Source organism: Dermacentor variabilis, chromosome 7 (assembly GCF_050947875.1).
Source record: "Dermacentor variabilis isolate Ectoservices chromosome 7, ASM5094787v1, whole genome shotgun sequence".
Lineage (NCBI taxonomy): Eukaryota > Metazoa > Arthropoda > Arachnida > Ixodida > Ixodidae > Dermacentor > Dermacentor variabilis.
In genome coordinates this window covers 67,227,154-67,242,923 of record NC_134574.1, presented here as the reverse complement: position 1 = coordinate 67,242,923, position 15,770 = coordinate 67,227,154, and the positions used below count along the sequence as shown (strand labels likewise).

The 15,770-nt window shown below is 47.9% G+C and overlaps 1 protein-coding gene across 1 annotated transcript in view; it reads left to right on the top strand.

Moving 5' to 3' along the window:
* The first annotated feature begins 1,362 nt into the window (after window positions 1-1,362).
* LOC142588682 (uncharacterized) overlaps window positions 1,363-15,770 on the top strand; it is a 34,092-nt gene continuing 19,684 nt past the window's right edge. The window contains exon 1 of the mRNA XM_075700503.1: window positions 1,363-1,446. The gene's annotated coding sequence lies outside the window, so the exon portion shown is untranslated. The remainder of the gene's footprint in view (window positions 1,447-15,770) is intronic.

Here is a 15,770-nt window from a genome sequence, read left to right as displayed (position 1 = left end):
TCAAGTTTAAAGTATATATCTTCCCTATCTAACCAGTCTCCTATTTCTTTTGTAAATGTCTGTAAAGAAGCATTTAGGATACAGATCCACTGTATCTGTACATTATTTTTGTGGACTGAAAGAGAAATGTTTGTTTCCCGTAATTGGTCCTTGCTTTTGGTGTGTGTCGTGTACTGTGTCGCAAGGAGTATCCGGAGAGGTTACGTTCACTGCATTGTGCGCTTGGGTTTCTCTTTCAGATTTTTAGAAGAATTTGCATGTAATATATCCTGTCCGCACGCAGCATATCATATTTTTTGAATAGTGGACCTGTTCTTAGTTCGGAGAAATAGTCAAAGTAATTTACATATAAGTCAGATAACGAAGTTGTATTTTCATTTACACACTGCTGTAATTCTCTTATGTTAACGGCTGTAAAGAGCACATTTGTACATCTGCATACATTGCCAACGTTTGGGAACCTTGTAAATCTGTAATATCGTTCACATAAATTACAAATAGTAACGGTCCTAACTTTGAAACTTGTGGGACACCTTGATGTAGGCTAAGCATGTCAGATGCAGTAGTTTCCAGCTGCACGAACTGTTTTCTATTACATATATGACTTTTTATCAAATCATTTCCAACGCCTCGTATTCCCTATCTTTGCAATTTTTCAGTTAAGATATAGTGATCAATCGAATCAAACGCCTTTCACAGGTCCAAGAACAGGCCAAGCGTTAACTTTTTCTGTTTGATGTTAGCAACTATTCGAACTTTAATATCCAGCAAAGCTTGCTCGGTTGACATATTTTTTTGAAAACCGTATTGGCATTGCGCAATAACATTGTGTTTCGTTAAAAATATATGAAAATCTTGCATGCTGCACTCTCGTAACACGTGAAGGTGAAAGTTTGCTGCACGCGTGGTAGTGCATTACCTTATACGATTGTGGGGGTCAGACTTCTTGCAAGACATAACGAGCCGCAGTGGGAACTAAACCTGTGGCGCTATAGGTCGACCTTCTTAACGACGCATGCGAGCACCTAATGTGCTGTTTAAAGGCTCTTTCGTTCTTTCTTTCGTTCTATATTTCCTGTCCTCTTTCTTTCTTTCTTTGTTGTTTTCTTTGTTCTTTCTTTCGTTCCTTGTTTCCTTCTTTCTGTCTTTCCTTCGTTTCTTCATTCATAGTCACCCATTTGCATCGTTGCTTGCTTACGGGAGTATGTGCCATTCCTGATGATGATATTTTTGTCTTCCTGGACTAGACGCTTTTTCTTTTTTTTGCGGGTATGAGCCATTGCAACGAGCCGCTTAAGACTTTCGCCTTAAAAGAAAGGACAGAAAAGAGCGCGTATCAGCCGCGTGTTGTCGCGCGCTAAAGAAGAAGCGTTTCACGAGCTCGCGCGTGCAAGTGCCCAGCGGATTCCTTCGAAGACCGAGGTGTTCCTGACGACGACCTGCACTGTAAGTCGCTGCATTACCATGTCGACTTCTCATAACTTCAACTCCTAGTACTTTCTCGTTCGCGATGTCCCAAGTTCTAGAGCAGCCCGCCGCCAGGTACCTACGCTGTCGTGAAGGTTCCAAATTAAGCTCAACCCTGACACGGTTTGTGTAAAAAACGAGGCAAGGCCTTATCACCGCTAACGGTCTATCTACGTGATAGCATACTTAGAAGTACTGATTGCTGGGCGTGTTGTGTTTCTTTCTCGTCCCTTCTTTATCGTGCTATTCTTTTGCAATACTTACAGCGTTACGCTTCTCACGTTTCGACAGCTGCCCGGGCGCACACCGCGGGTGCCCTTGCACACACTCGTTGATCAAAGCGACATTTATATATGCCTCGTATCTCGGACAGAGTTGAGATTTTGTGCTTATTGCGTCACGCTCGCGTACGCTCAGCACATCTCGAGTTTTCAGTTACATGCCTCGACAGTCGGCATGATATAACCAACGATGCGCGACCGGTGGTGGGATAGAACATTTGTCTTCCTGCAAAGCGTCTCAAAGCTCAAATCAATGAAGTTGAGTGTATGACGGAAGCCCGTCTGGTCGGGATAATGTATATTTAAAAGGAAGAGGTCTGGACACCGACCAAGAAAGGTTTAAAATAGTTATTTACGTTTCGGCTCCCCCACGGGAGCCTTGTTCACAATGAAAGAAGCGGCAGAGCTGGCGCCCCTTTTTATGTGCGTCTCAAAACATGACTAAGGCACCTGGCATACATGTGCGGCAGATTGCCTTCGTTGCGATTAAGAGTATGCGCCGTGGTTTGGATGATTAGGGACTCAAGATAAAGACGCGAAGAATGATTTCGCTCCTTGGCAATCACACGAGATTTCTCCCAGTTAATCTTATGTGATGTGGCTGCGCAGTGTTTGGCCAAGGCATTCGATACAACGTGTCGTTTCTGGATGTCATTTATGTGTTGCTTAAGTCTTGTTTTGAAGTTGCCGGTTTCACCGACGTAGACATACCGACAGTCCGCACACGGAATGACATACACCACGCCTGGGAACTTGTCCTTTTTCAAAGGGTCTTTTACATGCACGAGCTCGTGTCTAAGTTTCCGGGAGGGCACGTGCGCAGCCTGCACGTCATATGACCTTAGGATGCGTGCAGCAGTCTCGCTTATGCCGGGGACGTACGGAATCGAAGCCCGCCTTTTGGGGGATCCAGGCTGGGTGGGTACTGTGCGAGCCAGCTGGCGCCCTACAGAGTCAATGACGTACTCAGGGTATCCACAAGCCATTAATTCCCTCCGCACAAGTGAATTGTCCGTCATGTGGTCTTCCGCTGTTGTGCGCACGTTTTTTGCCCGATGAAGAAGAGAGCCGACAACAGACCTCTTTTTCGAAGCAGGGTGCACCGATTTGTAGTTTAGGTAGCGGCCCGTTTGAGTGTGCTTCCTAAACACCTTGAATAACAGGTTTGGCCCATCTCGCTGTATACAAGGGTGTCCAGGAACGACAGTTGCCCTTCAGATTCCACTTCAACGGTGAACTTGATTGCTGCTTGTATATTGTTTAGGTGAGCCGTGAAAGGGTCAAGGTTTTTCCTTTGCAAAATACTGAAACAGTCGTCGACATATCTGGGGAAGACTTTAGGTGCCGGTGTAAACGAGGACAACGCTTGAGCTTCGATAGCCTCCATTGTTAGGTTAGCTACTGTGACCGAAATCGACGCACCCATTGCTGCTCCGTGTACTTGCCGATAAAATTTCTTCGGAACGTGAAATACGTATTTGATTGGCAAAATTTTTTTAGTAGCCTACCTAGGTCATGCACATCGATGGGGGATCTGTCAGGCAACGTCGGGTCTTCGTCAAGGGCGGCGACGCAAACTTCCACGGCCATGTCTATTGGTACGCTTGTAAACAGTCAGACCACGTCAAAAGAAACTAAGACTTCGTCGGGGTGGACGCTTGTCCCTTTAACCTTTTCAATGAAGTCGCACGTGTTGCGCATGTGCGTGGCACGTTTTCCAACGAGTAGCGAAATGATTCTGTGAAGAAAATTTGACAGCTTGCGGAGCGGCGAACGTGTGAAGTCCAAAATGGGGCGTAGGGGAACATAGGGCTTGTGCACTTTCGGTAGGCCGTATATTGCTGGAGCAGATCCATTGTGGCAAATCAGTCTGTAGTACAACTGCTTGTGCTGAGGCGGCACCATACGGAAGACGTCGGCGAGCAGTTTCTGCAGATCCCTCTCAAGCTTGGGTGTCGGGTCTCTTGCGACGCTGCCGTACGTGTGAACGTCACTCAATAGCAAGCACATTTTTTCGATGTATTTGCTCTTGTCTAGAAGGACGGTAGCGTTCCCCTTGTCGGCGGGAAGTACGACAATATCCCGATTCTCCTGCAGCCTCTTGACGGCATCACGTTCTTGCTTGCACAAGGTGTCCACGGTGGGTTGGGCGTGCAACTTCGACAATACGTTTACAACGCGTGTGCGAGCCTCGTCACGGCGGGATTGGTCGACCAAGTTCACAGCGCGGGACCTGCAACACACACGAAGAAAGTAGTAAGGCTCCCGTGGGGGAGCCGAAACGTAAATAACTATTTTAAACCTTTTTTGGTCGGTCTCCAGACCTCTTCCTTTTAAGTAAAGCTCAAATCACTACGCCACGATTGCACGTATTTTCCCATCACGGAAAGTTCCATGAAACGCCTGGCGCGAGCTTTTTGCACTTTTCCTGGTCGGGACAGCTAGCGCATTGAGACGCTGTCTTAGACTGCACTGCCTTCGGGATCTGCCCATAGTTTTTTGTTAGAGGAAAGTGGCACCTACAACGGGGCTGAAGTCCGGTTATAATGCTATGGCTATAACAGTCGCGGCAGTTTAGAAGTTGGCGGTAGGCCGCGTTGTTGAGTCATGATTCTGCTATACAACGCAGAGAAGCAGGAACACAAGGTACACGCTAGGGTCCACTTGCACAAAGCACCTTACACGTTGGTAGCTTATCTATCTTTTAAACGGTTCACGCAAGCCACAGTAATTGAAGCGCAGTATGTTGTCACTATAAGGGTTAAAACTTTCGAAAAAATTTATTTCGCTTGCCAGTGCCGTGAAGTTGCTGTGGTGTCGCACGTTATTTGGGATTTCAAAATCTTTCTTCGATTGTACGTTTCTACTGTTAGTTCCTTTGATTGCACGATTATCCTCTGTATTGAAGTGTAGGTAAAAAAAAATATTCCGCCTCCATTCTAACCTGTGAAAGTGGGTGCACAGCGGAATTGGTGCGGACGTCATACGAGTACCGCCCCCCCCCCCCCTCAACAGACGCTAGACGATGTTGCACAAGCGCCACCACCGCAAGCGATGTATTTCATGGGACCACGCGCGACTGCGGAAGTGCAGCATACATCCTCATGCCTCTAGGCCTTCCGGCAAGCGCAAGTGACTTATGTAGCTAAATTATTGCTTAAAATTAAATTGTATCAGACAATGCATAAAGTACGGCTTACGCACAAACTGCAGACATGATAGCATCGGACTGTAATTCGAATGTACGCGAAAATATATTTCTGTTACGCGGAAGCTCAAACACAAACCCCTTTTCCAGCTGCCGGTATTTATATTGAGCTGAAATTCCTTTTGAACCCGTATCATTCACGCATTAAGGAGGCCAAACAAATTTTGAGTCAATGCAGTGAAAACGCCGTACTCTACATGCACTATCTTTTATAACCTGGAAAGAACCTGTGAATATTCACCACGCTTTAACACCGCACTTCTGAAGGTGTTTGAGGGACTCCAGGCACCCTTATACATAAGGAAATGCAGCAGGAAATGCAGAATGAATATATAACTCTCATCTCCCATTCCTAGTTGTGCGCTATGAGCATGATTATACAACAGAAAAGTAGAAAGCCATATATCGAAAGCGCAGGTACAGTATCACAAACACTGTTGAAAGCAAAGGTACCTGGTACAGCACATGAGATTTTTCAGACATGTGAGCAGTCGTTGTTCCCCTTAATTTCTCTTGCGAAGAACCCATGAAAGCAATGTACACGCAACACAGAAAAGTAACACTCGTGAAATTTGGCACACAACACTGCACATAATTAGCGCATTATATAATGGGGCTGTGAACTGAGACACCCGTGTACCCGCTTTGGGACAACGAAGCTACGAGGCACATTTCCTATGAACTAGGGCTGAAGAGAGACGGTTCTGTGACCGTTGTAGGACTTGGATATGTGCGCTTAGAAAGTTGATGGCTGAAATGCATTCCGGAGTACCTACTTGGCGAATCCTAGTTAACATAACGGTTAGTTTATGATAGATGAGATTTTTCGGCATCAAACACCGAGTCCTTATGGCAGGGTAGACCTCTGTAAAAAACAGGAACAAACAGTAACCTGTGTCCACATGAAGTTCCTCAAATACTAATTATTGCAACCTTTCGGCAACATATGCTAACTGTATCAACCTGAACGATTTTACCAGAAATCCATAAAACTTCATATAGAACTCCTTTAAAGGAAAGCTTGAAATGAACGTTGCCAATCAACCAAGACGATGTAGCTACTTTGAGACATAATCCATAAATTATAGCGGTGGTCGTCTACTTCGTGTAGATCTACGAAAAACTAGTTCTAGTTCTCGAGTAAGTTTAGGAGAATCATTACTAGAAGCTCAGCAGGAATTACGTGTGTCGCTGTCTTGAGTTCCCTGGGCAAACATTGGCACGGTATGTCAGGCGGAAGCTCAGCAGATTCTTCTGCACAAGATGAAAGTGGTGTTGACGCACCACATGTTGTTGAACTCGGTCACTGAGGTGAAACTCGATGTTGTATCAGAGTATCTGCAGCAAGAGAACCTGTATCAATAGTAAATGGAAAAGATGGAAAACTACCGTAAAGGGAAAGGTAACGAAAGTAAAGGAAAGGAAGGAAAGGAAAGGAAAGGCACATGATTGAATCCCTCGGTATAAGTTTTCGGGGAAGTCTTTTCCTGCCTGATATTTCAAAAGTTCTGAATCATTAAAACGCTTGCCATTTTCAACCTGGAAATCATATGGTCCTATCCTGCGGTCAATCTTGAAAAGGCCTAAATATCTTGGACCAGGCTTTCTCGAGCTACATACTCGGACAAAATCTCCTGTTAGAAACCGGGGACATTTTTTTGCGCCGACGGTCTACATACGTTTTGATATATTCTTGTTTTGTTGTAGCATTCGTTTTTACAATTCCTGGCGCAGCTTAGGTGACACAAATGACGCATAAACTGTAGGCATGCTTGTAACATCGAGTCGAGTTCTCGATTTAAAACTATGGGGCAGCATAGCCACAGAAACACCTGTAGTCATATGTGGAGAGAACGCGTAAGTTGCTATGTTTTCTAAGGCTTCAGACCTAAGGTCTCGTTGTTCCAGTATAGAAAATTGCATAAATTCTTTGAGGACACGATTCATTCTTTCTACCTGGCTGTTTGGGTGAAGGCAGTAAAGAGAAGAGACGCCTAATGCTTTAATTCTTCCTTCAGGATGTTTTGGTTTTGAAATTCCGCCGAAGTAAAATATGATCCATTATAGGAAAAAATGGCATCAGGAAACCCGGCTCTAGTCAACAGAGAATTGAGACAGCGCATGATAGCTTCGGAAGTGACTGAAAGCACAAAGCAGACTTCAGGCCACTTGAAATAATAGTCGACATTGGCTGGAGCAGAACGGGCGTACTGCGGAGCACAATCTAAAGGACTTCATATATATATATATATATATATATATATATATATATATATATATATATATATATATATATATATATATATATATATATATATATATATATATATATATATATTGTAAGCATTTATGCGGACTTCATCTTCATCTGTACAAAGTCATCATCAATCATCGGCTCGTGTTCGTTTTTGCGTCGGCGCCATTTTTCCTTCTTGGAATAAAGCGTCGTCTCAACCGTGGTATTTCAAGTGGTGGAGGCGCTTTAAGATCCCTTCGACCTCAATCCACTTCACGATCTCTCCTGGAGCTACGTTCGGGACGCCGCTTACGCCACGAGGCCGCCATGTCGCAAGACCAGACCGCAGCATCCACCATCTCGGTTCAAATGCCAGCCGCGCCGTCTCCAATTACACCATCTGCGTCTGTTCACGATCACCTGGCACCTTTAGTCACCCGAGCTCCGAACCCGCCTTACTACTCTGCCTGGCGTTCGTCGAGACCTATCTGCTACTACTGCGGCTTTCGAGGACATATCTCCCGGTTTTGCCGACGCCGCCAGCAAGACGAACGTCGTGGTTACGCGGCCTTTGAACGCGATGAGCCACCTCCTCGCATTTACCGCACTTCTGACGATACTCCTCCCGTTCACCGCTCTCCATCTCCGGCCGACTTCTCCAACACCGCACTCAACACACGTGCCTCGAGACGCCGCTCCCCATCGCCGCTCCGACGTTCTGTTTCTCCACTTCGACCTGTCTCCCAACTCCATGTCCAGCGACCGGAAAACTAACCAGTGCAGTTTTTGGAGGGAAAACTGCATCACCGCGAAGTGCTCCAAGTCCTCCTGAACGTCCTTCGAACATGTTATTGGTGTCTGTGGAGGGTGTGCCTTTGTTAGCTCTGATTGACACGGGAGCTACTATATCTGTTATGCGTGCCGACCTGTGCTCTCGTCTGCGGAAAGTGAAGACGCCTTATACTGGATCATCCCTGATTGGGGCTAATGGAGCAATCATTCGACCATCAGCCCAATGTACAGCACGCGTCTTCATTGATGGTATCTGTCATCACATTAAGTTCGCGATTTTATTCCCGTGCGCTCATGAACTAATTTTAGGTTGGGACTTTCTCTCGTCAGCGTCCGCTTTAATCCCTTGCCGTCAACGTGTAGTCCATATGAGCGAGACAGTTCATTGCGGCGGGAGTACCGATGAGCCACGACTGCGTTTTCTCACTGCTGCCGATTCTGTACTGCCTCCCGGCCACGAGGAAGTCATAAGTCTCTCTTCTACGGACATCACCAATGGCGGCGTGTTCATCACTCCTTACGGCCGCTGTCTTGCCCGTGGGATTGTCTTCGCTTCCTGCCTGGTGCGGTTCAAAGAAAGCTCTGCGTTAATCATCGCTTTAAATGCGACCACTGAGACAATCCTCCTACCTCAAGGCTCCGCAGTGACCTGTTATGTGGATACCCAACCAGTCTCCCTGCTTCCTCTTGCCGCCTCGCCAGCTCTTCCTCAACAGGACAAATCTGCTCCATCTGCCCTTACTTCCGTGATAAGCCCTGACCTTACTGCTGCTCAACATGAAGCGTTGCTAAAATTGCTTACGAAGCACCAGGCCTCCTTCGATATGGATACTTCGTCCCTCGGACAGACTTCCGTTGCCTTCCATCGTATCGACACCGATGGCCAGACTATTGTACGCCATCGTCCGTACCGAGTCTCTTTGGCCGAATGCAAATTCATCGAGGAGAACGTCGCCGATATGCTGAAAAGGAACGTCATACGTCCCTCCGCCAGTGCTTGGTCATCGCCCGTCGTTTTGGTGCAGAAGAAGGATGGATCGGTACGATTTTGTGTTGACTACCGTGCGCTAAACAAGATCACCCGTAAGGATGTATATCCGATGCCCCGTATCGATGACGCCCTTGATTCGTTGCAAGGCGCGCAATATTTCTCCAGCCTTGATCTTCGCTCCGGATATTGGCAAATCCCAATGCACGAAGCGGACAAAGAAAAGACCGCCTTTTCTACTCCGGATGGTCTTTATGAGTTTAATGTAATGCCTTTCGGTCTATGGGATGCGGTCGGTTTTCGGATGCGATTCTCCCATTTGTAACATTTGCATACAACACGTCTGTTCAACGGACCACCGGATACTCTCCGTTTTTCTTAGTATACGGCCGCCATCCAACCTCATCGCTCGACGTTTCTTTCTTCTCTGGCCCCGTCAACGCTTCACCATTCATTTGCGACCAGTTTGTGTCTCGTCTTGCCCAATGTCGTCGTCGCGCCCGTATGAACACTGCAGCCAGCCAAGACGATCGCAAACATCGGTACGATGCCTCCCATCGCGCCGTTTCCTACCGCCCTGGTGACGATGTGCTCCTATGGACCCCTGCGCGAACACCCGATTTATGTGCGAAGCTTCAGTCTCGATATCTTGGCCCCTACAAAGTCATCGAGCAGACCTCGCCGGTGAACTATCGCGTTACACCTGTTGAGGCCCCAACCGACCGACGCTGCCGCGGAACAGAGATCGTGCACGTTTCTCGCCTGAAGCCCTTTCATATCCGTTCCACTGTCTAATGTGCGGCCAGGCTGGCCGCTTCCGTCCACGGGGAAAATTAGTGTAAGCATTTATGCGGACTTCATCATCATCTGTACAAAGTCATCATCAATCATCGGCTCGTGTTCGTTTTTGCGTCGGCGCCATTTTTCCTTCTGGGAATAAAGCGTCGTCTCAACCGTGGTATTTCAATATATATATATATATATATATATATATATATATATATATATTATTAGGCATATCATAAGAAGCCAACAAACACTGACACAAGGACAACATAGGGGAAATTACGTGTACTAAATGAAGTAAAGAAACGATAAATTGGTAGAGAATCGCACGCGAAATGCAAAGGTGGTGGGTTCGGTCCCCACCTGCGGCAAGTTGTTTTTTCATCCACTTTCATTTCCATTAATTTATCGTTTGTCTATTTATGAGGCACAACTAATGTCCCCTATGTTGCCCTTGGTGTCAGTGTTTGTTGGCCACTAATGGTATGGCTAATATAATAAAAAATTGGGCCTCTCGGCTAATCCTCTTCCTTCTCATTTATATATATATATATATGGGTAATTTTTCCCGTGGTTTAAGAGCATTCCACAGCCTGAAGGGGAGTGAAATAACATTTGGCGAATTTATGCGGCAGTTGTCAAACAAGGCAGCTTCTTAGAAGTTCCTCAACTTTACTGTCTATGTGAGGGCACCAGTAGATGCTTCTCAGTCTGAGCTTTGTATAGGTGATGCCGAAATGACCCTCATGAGCTCAGAAGTCTCTCGCGCAAGGAAGCTGGAGGAATAATATGCTTTCCTCGCAGTAGGGAGTTATCTATGTAGAATAATTGGGACTGTAAGCGCGCGCATGCCTGTAATTCTGGTGAAAGTTCAGCAGCAATTTCCCAACCATTTATTATCCTTTCTCTTAAAGCCTGGCAAACTTGATGAGCCAATGTAGCCATTTGAAGCTCTTATTGTGTAATGCATTCTGAGAACAGACGCTCTTTTCTTCTTCTAGTGTTGGGCCAAATTCCGGAGAAACGGGAAGGCGCCACAATGCATAAGCTATAACATTTTGATCCCCTTTCAGTCTTGAAATTGTAATAAAGTAATCAAGCACTTAAGCGTGAAATCCTTAATGGACGTTGTCCAGGATTGCTTGGAAAACAGTAACGTAACAAGAGCTTGGTGATTAGTTGGTAATAGTAACGATCTACCCCACAAGTAAACATGCCAATTTCCAAACTAATGCTTCTAGTTCGTGTACTAAGTACCATCGTTTTGCGGGAGTTAATCTGCGGAATGGAAAAGCGACTGTAAATTATTGATTTCAGCATTTTTGTTGAAGGACCGCTTCCATGATCAAGTCTGAAACATCCAGTGTTACAATTATGCGTAGGTGCGCTTAAAACGTGCGCACTAAAGCCTTAACCAGACGTACGCGCTGGTACGCGGCCGCACGCGCAGCGCCGCGTCCGAACGCGTACGGCGTCAGGCGCGGAGGCTGCATTGCATGTTGACGTAGTAGTAAGTGATTTTAGAATGAGAAAAGAAGTGATAAGTGCAGTACCGTAACTGTCTCTCGCTTAGGAGGTCACCTCAACAGTACTGCACGGGGAAGGGTAATGGGAATAAGAGTGTCGAGAAATAAAGATGGAAGAAGTCGAGCGTAAGTCCACGAAGGGGACAAAATAAAAGAAGAAGCGAAAAACGGGGCCTATGGCCGCGTGTAGAGGTTTGAGGCCTCAAAGAAATCTATGAGAGCCGGAAAGGCTCTTTTGAGCAAGCCAGCGAAACCCTTGGGGAACAGGAAACCCTCTGCACGGGCTGTGGGGAGACCAAGGCGTCTATAGGCGGCGACTAGGTCTTCACGAGCGGAGCTATATGCCGCGCAATCGAGAAGGATGTGGCTCAGCGATTCGTTCACGCCAGTAGTGCAGTTCTGGCAAACAGGACTAATTGCGCCTGAATGGCGGGAAATGCTCTCTGCTGTGTTAAAACAACCAACGCGGAGGCGGAGCAAAAGGGCCCTATCGGCGCGAGAAAGTCCGAGTTTCGGTAGCGGCCGGGGTGGATCGCCGGTGGCGACGCGACTGTCAGAGTGTTTGATTCTAACTGCATTTGCTACCAGTTGGCGTGCAGTGTCAAACAGCGAGACGAAGTTGGAAACTGGAGTGGCAAGAGAGTGAGCCTCTTTGGCGAGGTGATCAGCTTGTTGGTTACCTTCGGTTCCGACATGTGAGGGAACCCATTGGAAAATAACATCACAGCCCATTTCTTGCGCGTAATTAAACTTTAAGGAAAGTCGTTGCGCGATGAGGGGGCCTCTCTCCGCTTTGGCAAGCGTGAGTAGCGCCGCGCGGGAGTCCGTGAGTACTGCTACTGACGGGGGGAGCCGTTCTATAAGGAGATCTGCAGCCAGGTTAAGGGCGGCGAATTCGGCAAGCGTTGAGGAACAGCCGCGGCAGAGGCGGCACGCCCTATGCAGCGAAAGCTCAGGAATCACACATGCCGCGGATGAGGAGCCGTCAAGAACGGAGCCGCCGGTGCAAAGATGTTGACGCGCGGCGGCGTGGAGACCTTGCACTGCTGGGTTTCTTGCGCCCGCGCCGGAAGATGCCGCTCGCGTCAGCCCTCTGACGCGCCTCACGTGACGACGGCGAACCAACGTGACTTCCGGAACGATTCTTCGCGCCGCGTGCAGGCGAACCCGGGCAAGCTGCGTGCGTTGTGATCGGAGCTCCGCGCGGGTTTTTGTATTTTTTGATGGCAGCCGCTGAAGTATTCAGCCGCAACGGGTGCATTATTAAAAAAAATGTTCATCGCCGAAGTTGGGCGCCTGACACAGCGTGCAGAACGCGTAAGGGACAGACCACGCGAGTGATGGTATGCCGACGCTTCTGCAGGTTTCGCCGAGTTAACAATAATTACAGTTGAGCTGACTGAACCACTAGGAGTCCTGCAACATAATTTTTTTAAATATAAAAACAAATTTTTAAGTTAAAGCTTATTGCGTGCCAGTGCCACCTTTAGCACATCGATTAACGTGACCGTTAGGCGTAGGCTGGGCTGCCTTGCATCGGCGCGATGAAACGCGCGGCGACGACTGCGCGGCAACTTGTGCATGGTTTGGGTGGGCGTCCTGTTCCTCCGCCGGGCGGGGCGCGACGTCGAGAGTGTGTGGTGCGGGCGGACGCGTCCCAACGCCTACGTCTTGTTGGGGCTTACAAGCCAGCGCTTTGGGACGCTTGTCATGCTTTTTTGCAGTATCAGCTATTCGAACACTGCTCGCAATTTCCGCCGTCATTTAATATTTAAGCATAAAAATACTGATTTCTTTAGTTTTAATACGTCCTGCAGAACAATTTGGAACTGAGGTTAAACAACGCGAATAAAAGGACAAGTTCTAAATATGAGCCAACTACTCCTCAACAAGTTCTTACTAATGCAGAACAATACTCACATTAACTGTGCGATTTCTCTTTGCGTCAGAACTTGAACGCCAGGCGGCGACAGACGTCTACCGCGTTCATGTTCCAATCGCCGAGAATGGTGCACTGAAGAAGCCGCATTTTACGACCTCCGGCTAGGCAGCATCGCCAGCTGGAACGAATTGTAACGCAGCTTATGCAGACCATGCAGATCCTGCCGGCATGTGCCACAGCCACGATAGGCTGGCTAGAATAGCACCTGCTGGTGCGGGGTATCCGGAGCGAAGCACCGCGTCCTTCGCATCGCACAAACATGGCCCCGTGGGCTGTCGAAAACAAACTCAATGAGGCAAGGCGCGTACGCGCCGACAATGCTCCGTTGGTTCAGATGCAGCAACAATGCGCTGGTGCGTGTGCGGTGCAGCTCAAGGCCACAGGCGCCCAGGCGAGGTGCCGTGGTGACAAGAGGCCGCGGCACAGCGACAAAGTGGACGAAATCCTGCAGTCCAAAGGGCGAAGCGGACGCACACGTAGTGCTCGCCGTGAGCATGCTGCGGCACGGGAACGCCAGGTGGAAACACGGCAGGAACGCCGGCAGGACTGTAGTTCTAACCGAAGCTGCACGCGGTCACCGAGTTCTCTCTATTCGCGTATCAGCACACGCCACACCACGCGTGGTCAATTAGTGAGCTTATTCGTGAGTACGCGTGGTCAATTAGTGAGCTTGTTCCGTGCAATTGATGCTGTCACTGCAGCTACGAGCCGTACGCGTCGTGGAATATTCTGACGTGCTCCTATCGAATTGACCGCTTCAACCTTATGACTAAAATTGGACTTTTTTAAAAAACAAATGCACCGATAAAGTTGTTCAGTTGCCTAATTTAAACAGAGAACGTCTAGCATAAGAGAGTGATACTGCAACCATTACGCCATTGATACGTTTCCTCCACAATGGCTTGGGTCTGTTACGTTTCGCCTACGACGCGCGGTTTAGCCGGCGCGACTGCAATAAAGCGGCAGACATTTTGGCCCGTTCGGCGTCGCCGCTACGCTCCCCGCCAAGCGCGTCCAGGCATGTTCCGATGCCACGTGTCTTCATGTGCGTGTGGGAGTGTATGTGCCATTGTGCCCGACCGGCGGCGCTACGACAGCAGGGGTCACCTTCTCCTCCCAGCCATTGTGCCCGACCGGAGGCGATACGACAGTAGGAGTTACCTTCTCCTCCCAGCCATTGTGCCCGACCGGAGGCGATACGACAGTAGGAGTTACCTTCTCCTCCCAGCCATTGTGCCCGACCGGAGGCGATACGACAGTAGGAGTCACCTTCTCCTCCCAGTCTTTGTGCCCGACCGGCGGCGCTACGACAGTATGCGTCACCTTATCCCATTGTACAATCACGTGCTCGTCTATTGAGGGGTTCCTTCTTGCCCTCAACTGCGAGAGTATAAAAACAGCTGCCCCCGGACGCCAAAGGAGGGCTCCGATTTCTTCTGTTGAGTAAAGTGCTCTCCCGTCTCTCTACTTCGGTCAACCTGACCGCCAACTCTTTGCGATGTTAAAATAAACAAGTTGTTTTGTTGTTACCAGTCGACTCATGCTTTGCCGGGACGTTCGGATGCTTCCAGTTGTACCCCAGGCCGCCAGGCCAACGCTACCCTTGGGGCTTGCGACCCAGGTGCAACCACGGGCGTCAGCGCCGAGTTCCCAACAGGTCGTACCATCAGTCCGACCACAACAACCGTTGCCATCGGTGGGATTGAAACAGCTCATAAACACATAGTAGATTCGGTATGTAAAACTAGAAATTATTCTAAAAAAGGAACACGTCATTGATGAACTGGAGGTTCAAAGGTCTTTCAACTTTCTTGCTTTTGTAAGTAGCTGTCCACTTTGACGTAATACTTCTGGGGAAACCCGCAAGGTGGAAACCTTGCGGGTTTGCGCAGTATTACGTAAGTAATTAATAAACGGAAAGTAATTAATAAAAGGAAAATAAGACATCCAAACGTAGCTAAGTGCTATAAAGAAAACGCACACGGGTTTCGACGTTTCGATCGCGTTGAAGCGAGAGATGCATGAAGCTTGATCCGCTTGCTGCTGCCGCGATTTCTCACTCCAGAATTTTGATTTGACAGCGAGTTTCCGTGCTCATCGAGCAAGATGTGTTCATGTTTACCTGCTCACGCGTGACACCATCATGGTTAATTTAGTTAAAAAAGAACGTTGGTGGGCTTGTTTGTTTAAATCCATGATAGGATGTGTAAGCTCGACAGAACAAGGACGTAGAAAGAAACAAACACACACAGACAGCGCTGTCTCTGTGTGTCTGTTTCTTTCTAAGTCCTCGTTGAGTCACGCTTACATGTTCTACCATGGTTGATTTAGTCAGTAAGCGAATGTTTACCAGAATATACGGCCGGTAGAAGTACTGTCCTTACTTCGTACAGCTATCTACTAATTTGCTATCGCAATCGGTGCTTCAGCTTTCGGGCGGAACTGCGAATTCTTTATGAATGCAGATGCATTCACGAAATTAAGCTCTGTTGGATACCAAGCCATCACGGAATTAGAGGCAATGAGAGAGCTGACGCGTGCGCT